General features: G+C 43.3%; 1 long non-coding RNA gene across 1 annotated transcript; it reads right to left on the bottom strand.

The window, feature by feature from the left end:
- Positions 1 to 2,091: 2,091 nt before the first annotated feature.
- Positions 2,092 to 5,903, bottom strand: LOC130527568 (uncharacterized). Its single transcript, XR_008951070.1, has 2 exons — positions 4,997 to 5,903; positions 2,092 to 4,918 (listed from the first exon to the last, which is right to left on the bottom strand). It is a non-coding gene; the product is annotated as an uncharacterized LOC130527568 (long non-coding RNA).
- Between the last annotated feature and the right edge of the window lie 2,585 nt (positions 5,904 to 8,488).

The raw sequence follows: 8,488 nt of genomic DNA, 5'->3' as shown, positions 1-8,488 counted from the left end.
TACACAAATGTTTTTAAAGCATCCTGAGGTAAGTAATGTTTTATAATATGCAATTCTGGAGCTCAAACAGCTGTGGAGAGATTTTAGAGTTTTCACACTAAATTGAGACTGATTTTGAAATGGAGTCAAAAGATTTGATCCATGAAACGTCGCCACAGGTCTGGAAGAAACAACAGCCTCTTCTCTGCGAAAAATGGGATTTTGCTGCCAGATTCAATCATGATTGAAAACCTTTGTTGTGAATTTTCTCCTGGTGGTAGCCGAGATGTGTTGATGAGGAAGGAAGCTTCGCAGACACCGACTTGGTTATCAAAGATGTTTATTGGAGAGAACAGTCAGGTATCAATCGAACACTGCAGTTTGTCCGAGGGAGGTTTCGCGGTCCCGTTGGTGAAGAACTCCGAGGTGTCTACATCGATACCTCCTTCTTATACAGTCAAGTAAACACATTCTTTTCTGATGACCTCACGATATACAGTATGGTCAACCCAATGGTATAGCATTCAGTTAGTACCAAAAAAGGGAATACCGAAGATGCTTCATGCTACACATCCTCATATGGAGAACAACCAGGGGCCCACAGGCTCCAGTGTCATCTTTTAGCAGCTTCTCTTACATAAAGGAAGAAGACACAGGACACACATGTGGAGCATGTCCTAATATGGTGCTTAGGCTGGCTGTTAAACACCTTGCGGCCTTACAGACGTAAAGCCTGCACAGAGCGGGTCAGATACTACACCTTCACATCCAGCCATTGCATTCTTCCATTTTCCATTTGCAACCACATATTTTGCTCATCTGTCAAAGAATGAGTCAGGTGTAAAATTGATTGCAGATGCTGTCACAGTGGCCACCACCTACTGTATAAACCAGGCCACTATGAAGAACTCCGTCAATTTGGCTTCACACTATAATAACAGACACAATCTAAATAGGAGCAACTCTGGCTTCTCCAACCGCTCATCTTACAAAAGCAAAACCAGTACTTCTATCCGAGCAGCGATGAGCAATATGATGTTGCTAAAATGTTCTTGGAAGCATCTGTGTTGATCGGCTTTACTTGTGTGCTGCATTTATTTAGTTGGTTTTTCAGTGAACATGAGAAATTGTGTACCTGCTTTTGTGAAAGCTAATCTGGCCAATTCTCTACCATGAATTTGATTTTTTTTTTAAAAATCTCTTTCTCGGCCCCCTGGGCAGTGCCTCCTTCAGACTTGGGTCCTCTACCAGAGGCCTAGTGGTCTGAGGTTTCAGCACAGGATCTTAGCTTTTCCTAGGACTGAGCTCTTCTTGACAGAGATCTCTGATGTGGTTCCTGGTATCTGTTGGTGCCATCTACTCACCTTGGGGGTTACTGCCCCTAGTGTCCGAATCACTACTGGGACCACTGTTGCCTTCACACCCCACATTCTCTCTAGCTCCTCTTTCAGCCCTTGGTATTTCTCCAGGTTACTCCAGCTCCTGTACTTTCTTCCTGATGTTGCTATCACTTGGAATAGCTACATCTATCACCACCACTGTTTTCTGGTGTTTATCTACCACCACTATGTCAGGCTGATTGGACACCACCATCTTGTCAGTTTAGATCTGGAAGTCCGACAGGATCTTGGCCTGCTTGTTCTCCAGCACTTTCGGGGGTGTCTCCGACCCGGACCCTGGGAGCTCCAGTCCAGTCCAACATCTTGCACCCTGCTGTGATATGCTGGACTGTCTCAGGGGCGTCTTCACACAGCCTACACCTGGGGTCTTCTCTGGTATGGTAGACCCTGGCCTCTATTGCTCTGGTGTTCAGAACCTGTTCTTGTGCAGCCATGATTAGTGCCTCTGTGCTGTCTTTCAGTCCGGCCTTTTCCAGCCACTGGTATGTTTTGAGCCACCTGCTGCTTTTGCCGGCACGCACGCACACACACACACACACACACACATACACACAGACACATACCATATTTTCATGACATAAGGTGCACTGTATTAAAAGGCGCAGTCTCAGTTATGGGTGCTATTTCTGTATTTAAAACATACATAAGGTGCACCATATTATTAGGCGCATGCTAAAACATACAGTAAAAAATGACAACGTAAGTAAAACAGTGAGTTTCGACACATTTATTGAACATATTCATTCTATATTCATATTCATTCTTCCGCCACAAAACCATCAAAGTTTTCGTCTTCTGTATCTGAATTAAACAGCTGCACTATTTCAATGTCCAACATTCCGAATTCCTCTTCTTAATCATCTGAATCGGACTCACCGACCGGTTCTGGTTCAGCGTTGATTTTGTGAAAGCTCTTACAATATATGAAGACGGTATCATAGCCCATGCGTCTACAATCCACCCGCATATGGTGTCATAACTTGCCCGCCGCTGCCTCATAGTCTTTGTGAAGGAGTGTTTGCCTTCCGTCATCCAGCGCTCTGTCCGTTATTGTGGCAGCCGAGAACCACAGTGAACGACGACTTCTCGTGCCCCGTTGTGCGTATCGCCACAGTGCTGGTCCCTTTTTCTCCACTTTGTGGGTCAAAGGGATGTTAAAAGTCAGAGGAATCTCATCCATGTTGGTAATGTGGCTAGGCGCGGTTATCTTGTCGCTGCAGTAGGTGCGGAAGATGGCCACCCTCTCCTGGTAATCCGCGGGCAGCCACTGCACAACAGTTGTCCTCGCGCGTATGGAGAGATGCCGCTGCCTCATAAAACGAAAACACTAAGATTGCTCGATTGCCATTTTCAGCCGCATATTCGATGGCTTGCAGTTTAAAGTAAGCCTCATTCATACACATCTTGCTTGACCGGCGCCATTTTAGGGGATCCTTACGCGTAGGTGTGCCACTAATCGATTGGCGGAGCGTTTACCGTAGTGCACCCACCAAAGGCGCACAGCAGATTTTGGAACTCAGTTCACACACAAGGTGCACCATATTATAAGGTGCACCGTCGATTTTTGAGAAAATCACAGTGTTTTAGGTGCGCCTTATAGTCATGAAAATACGGTACTTCATTTGCACTCTGACAGCCTGGTCTGTGTCCTCGATGAAAGCATTGACAGTTGAAGGTGACAGCACCTCCAGGCAGCCCCATGTTGTAAAGACTGATTCAAGCTGTGTGCATGGGATCTGCATGAACAGAACTGTGACAGTGTGACCACAAATATGAAATGCTCCACACAGCTTCTGCCTCTTCTTTCAGCTTTTTCCTTCAGGGGTCGCCACAGAGAATCAGTTGCCTCCATCTATCCCTGTCTTCTGCATCCTCTTCTCTCACACCAACTACCTTCATGTCACTCTTTCACTTCCTCTAGGCCTCCTGCCTGGCAGTTTGAAACTCAGCATCCTTCTACCAACATAATCACTGTCTCTCCTCTGGGCATGTCGCAACCATCGTAGTCTGGCCTCTCTGACTTTATCTCCAAAGCCTTTAACGTGTGCTGTACTGCTGATATACTCATTCCTGGTCCTATCCATTCTAGTCACTCCCATAGAGAACCTTAGCATCTTCACCTCTGTTACCTCTAGCTCTGCCTCCTGTCTTTTCCTCAGTGGCACTGTCTCTAGACCATCCACATCACTGGTCTCACCACAGTTTTGTACACCTTTCCTTATATTTTAGCTACAACTCTTCTATCATACCTGACACTTTTCTCTGTTTGTTCCAGCCTGTCTGTACATGCTTCTTCACCTCTTTTCTGCACTCTCCATTGTTCTGGACTGTTGGCCCTAAGTACTTAAAATCCTCCATATTCTTTTTCTCTTATTCCTGTAACCTCACTTTTCCACTTGGGCCCGGCTCATTCACACACATGTCCTCTCTAACCTTCAGTCCACTCCTTTCCAGGACAAACCTCCACCTATCTAGCTTGTCCTTCACCTTTTCCCCTTCTGCCTCATTCTATAGACACGCCTTTCTTCTCTCCTTCAAACAACAGTTTTCCAATTTTCCATGTCATCCTCAAGGTGAAGAGAATTGATGGCATTCATTTTTTAACCCGGACCTTGAACAATCTGGGATAGAAGTCATAGGCTTGATTCGCATGTTTGATTTGCCAAAAGATTTACATCAGATGCCCTTCCTGACACAACAATCTCTATTTATCCAGGCTTGGGACCAGCACAATAATAAATATTGGCTTGTACCCCTTTGCGGCTACATTTATCCCCTTGCAGCTGGTTCTCCTAAACTGCCATCAAACGTCCTTTTCCTTGTCATTTCTCAAATAACTGCTAATCACGACGACAACAAAGTAAGCAATGCTCTGATTCTTTGAAAGCAAATAGTGAGCTATATCTTATTTTTCTACTATAATATGCAGCTTATATTCACTTAAGAAAATAAGTCAATGCAACTTTGGCTGTGTTCTTTCTGGATAAATAATATTGTTTCTTGGCTCACTGAAAGTTAGCGGTCGGCAATAAACCATGGCTATAAATATAACTTTAAAGATATCATTATTTTAGTTCTCTTCAATTAATTATGGGCGTAGTGAGACGGCACTGTAGATCTAATTTCAGGGCCTAAATTGCTTTGTGAGCATAAAGCCCTTTACTGTGTGTGAGCCCTGCAGCACGTTCACATGCACAACTGCATTATTCACACCAAATGGCTTGGATAGTGAGTTTTGATATGGGAGATAACTGTATAATCCTGAGAGGAAACATCACTCCATTTTTGCCTGATATTGATTAGCTCATCATCCTTTTTTTATTAGAAGTTAGAAACTTTGTTCCAGTGGATGGTTCCCCCCATTGAAATGCACATTCTTTCGCTCTCTCCTTGGCAAAAGTAGCCTTTTCTATGGGGAATACCTTTATCACCTTTCCCCCAATACCCTGTCTGCCCTATTCATCCACTGCTGCTGTACCAGATCAGCTGGGGGTTTTCACTTTAGTGCAAGGTGGGGGTGGGCTCCAGAGAAACATGATCTGTGGTGGAAGAGAAGCATAAAGATGGGCCGGTTCCTGGTTTTCTTCTACTGGTCTGGTCTATCTCTGGTTTCTCACCTTCACAGTGTACGGAAGTTGTGGGGTTATAAATAGATGGTGTCCAATGTACTTCACGTCTGCTGTCGTTTATTTTCTCCTCCTCTCTTTCCTTTCCCAGTCTCAGCTCACCGCACTCCCAGGCCAAAGGAATGTTCATCCCTGTCAGCAAAAAAGAATCGTTCAAACACACAAACACAGTACGAGACTCCGTTCCTCACTCATGATGGACAGCAGCCTTGGAGCCTTTCATCCACCCTCTTGTGACATGTGTCCTCCCAGGGAGCCACCGTCAAAGTAAATATCAGTAGCTCAAAGACTTTACATTAAAGGATTATGGTTCATTCTCACTCTCATCAGAGAAGTTGGCTTAATCATCGACAGGCTTCTCTATAATGATACTATAACATGGAGAAAAAAGATAAATAATACTGTATGCTAAGGGAGCTGTGGGTATTTATTGTATAGTAGCATGTCAGAAGCTAAAGGGATTGTAATGTTGTGTGTTTCAGTGTTGTTGCATACATTTAAAGAGCTTTTGTTGTTGCCATGATTAAACAGTGGTGTGACAACGGTTGTGTTGCCTGTAATTTTAGTCCACACAATTTTTAAGCCTGATGTGGCATTTTCTCCTTATTTTGAACATGTTAACTACAACCATAACCTATAACTATAACCATGAGTAAACGTGTGCTATATCAGCTTGTTGGGAATGACACTGATGTTTATTCAACAACCCACTGCAACCCTTTAGAGAGGTATTATTACTACAGATTTAAAATAGTTTGAAAGAAACCCAAATAGTCTCTTTATAAAACCATGTCCAGTTATTATGTTTCCAGTAGCAGCACATCATCCGCTGTGATCAGTCTTACAGGAGGGAGATTGATCATTTCAGAAACTCTCAAAGCCTTAAATCTCTGCTTGGTAAGCTGTGGAAAAACTGGTGCAAGCATCACCTCGGTGTTTCCATGTGTCACCTGTTGTATAATTAAAGACATGGAGTGCTTGTTAATCGTCCTCTACTTTGACCCTGGGCTTGCATTTGCATTGTTTTTAGCTTAGCACAAGGCTAATTGCCAGCCTGGAGCTACACTATCCCTGCTAAGGATCGAACACCAATTTTCTTTATGCCAGTGGCAAGCCTAGCACATCATTTTGATGCCAAGAAAAAATGTTCATTTCTGCAAAGCTGAAACTCTCTTTGTTGTTGTTTCCTTCATTGTCATGCACACGTCCACATACTGTAGCTATGTAGTGCAGCTCAACCCATGTCGCTGGAGGGAACATTGCACACAAACGGTGAAAAGGGCTATTTGTTTAGCTGATGAGAGTGAACCCATTAGCAGCGTGTCTTTGAAGGAAGGGCGATAATAACCCCAGAGAATTATCTTTTGCTGTTTTAAAGAGGTTGATGAGCATCAAAAACACATTGCAAAGGAAAACTGAGCCGAAAAGAAACATACCAGCAAACAGACCCACAACAACGCTTTTTTGTTTTAGCACATTACTTTAAATTGGGTTGTAAAAATGTGCGTTTCTCTGGTTTATTTGAGAATCCAATCTGTAAGATGTAGAAGATGAGCAACAAAGCAAGTGATAAAAACAAATAAATCAGTTTACTTGCCAGATTTATTTTCTGATCACCAGCAGCGGTGAGTAATAAAATAAATGTTACAACGATGCAGAATTTTCAATTACGCTTGCGTGTGAATATATTTGTGCAAGACTGTTGCCTTCATCTGTGACAACAGCATTTTCATGTGTGCGTACTGGTGTCATTAAACATGGATTTCTACTCAGCAGATGGACAACATCATAACCGTGCACAATAAAAGCCTACCGGGTTTCAGTCCACAGGAGAGAAATGCAGCATGTGAGCAGACCCAAACAATGCTATTGACCCATCCCTGGCTTGTGGTATACACTGGCTATACTCCCTTCTCTTTATGGCACACATAGAGAAATGCCAACAGGCATAAAGAGTGGGACAAGGCCAGTGGGCTTTCTGGAGTGTCATTTGGTAGGTGAAGTGCAAAGAAAAATGACAAAGTCACCCCAAATTGACATCTATAGAGGAAATGATTTACTTGGATTGTGTGTTTTTGAGCACTACACATTTAGAAGTTAGGGGTTCTGCATCTTTAATTGAAAGGGAGAGACAAGGCAAAAGAGAAAAGCTGTTACAAACAAGAGCATGATTTATTAAATGCTCCTCTCTCTTCATCAGAGTGAGCTCATTATGCATGCGCAGCAGTGAGCATGTGAGAAGACGGATGAGTCGTTCCAGTGACAGAGGAAGAGGAATGGAGGTGCTAAACTCTGCTGGTAATCAACTAGTGAAATTGAACATAAAACACCCCAAGAATGATTATGTGTGGCAAAGTGATTTTTCTGCAATTAGCAACTCGTTGCTGAACTTATGCCCAGGAACATATAAACAGAGTTGTTCATAATGGGAGAAGACAAGTTGCCGCATGTGGATTTGGGCTTGTGGGCAGGAGTTAGCACACGTCTGGAGCATGTAAAGTGAATGCAAACCGACAAATCATTGGCTTGAATGAGTTCATCTAAAGGTTTATCTAAAGGCCAGGAATGAGGTCCACATCATCTCTGGGTTTTTTTTTTGTTGTTTTTCGAAGAAATTTCATTTCTCTCAGTCTCAGTTTTCACCTATAGTCGCCAATCATTTCCTCTTTACCTCTGACCTTTTCCTTTTTCAGTTGCTCATATCAATCTACTCTTCCACTTCCTTTGAATTGTGCCATACAACTGACCTTTTGGTTTCATTCTTCCTTCATTTCTCTAACATTTCTTCTGGTCTTCTCCTGATCTTGGCTGTAATTCAGCTTGTTTCAGGGCCAGTTAGGCAACCAGTGGAGTTAATCTGTCTTTTCAGGTCATAAATCACTGTTTCAGTGCACACACACGCATGCACACAACCCTGTTTTTCACTCTTACCTACTGAATGAGCGTGGAGTGAACTTGGAGCTGATTACATCTGACAGTCAGTGCTGGTTTTCTATGTATGTCTGTACACTCTTTTTTTTTTACATCAAACAGATAGGGAGTTAAACTGCATATCTTGGAAGTGTCAAGACCAATCAGTGAAGACTGCTGGAATGTCAAGACCAATCAGAGGTGATGCTTCTCGGTGTGGTGCAGTTGGATCTTTGCATCTCAGCCGTTTCACAAACCCAACAATAACAACAACTCACATGCAAACAAACGGATGCTCCTGTCTGAAATGTTGAGTTGAGATCCTGAGCTTGAAGGGATTAATTTGCGACATTTCTGCATGTACGTGTGTGTAAGACTCTGTGTGCATTCCAACACATCCACAAGCAGGCAGGTGCATGGGAAACTGTTGGCCCCTTCAGCAGACAAAGCCACATCAGACACCAGAATTACAGAATTGATGGGGGGAGAAAGGAGGGGAAGGAGAGAAAACAGCTTAGCATAGCAGTAGGGTGGCGGGAGAATAAGCAGAATGCGGGAGGAGTGAAAAGTTGA

The sequence above is a fragment of the Takifugu flavidus genome, chromosome 6, assembly GCF_003711565.1.
Source record: "Takifugu flavidus isolate HTHZ2018 chromosome 6, ASM371156v2, whole genome shotgun sequence".
Taxonomy (NCBI): domain Eukaryota; kingdom Metazoa; phylum Chordata; class Actinopteri; order Tetraodontiformes; family Tetraodontidae; genus Takifugu; species Takifugu flavidus.
This window is presented reverse-complemented; position numbering and strand designations above follow the sequence as displayed.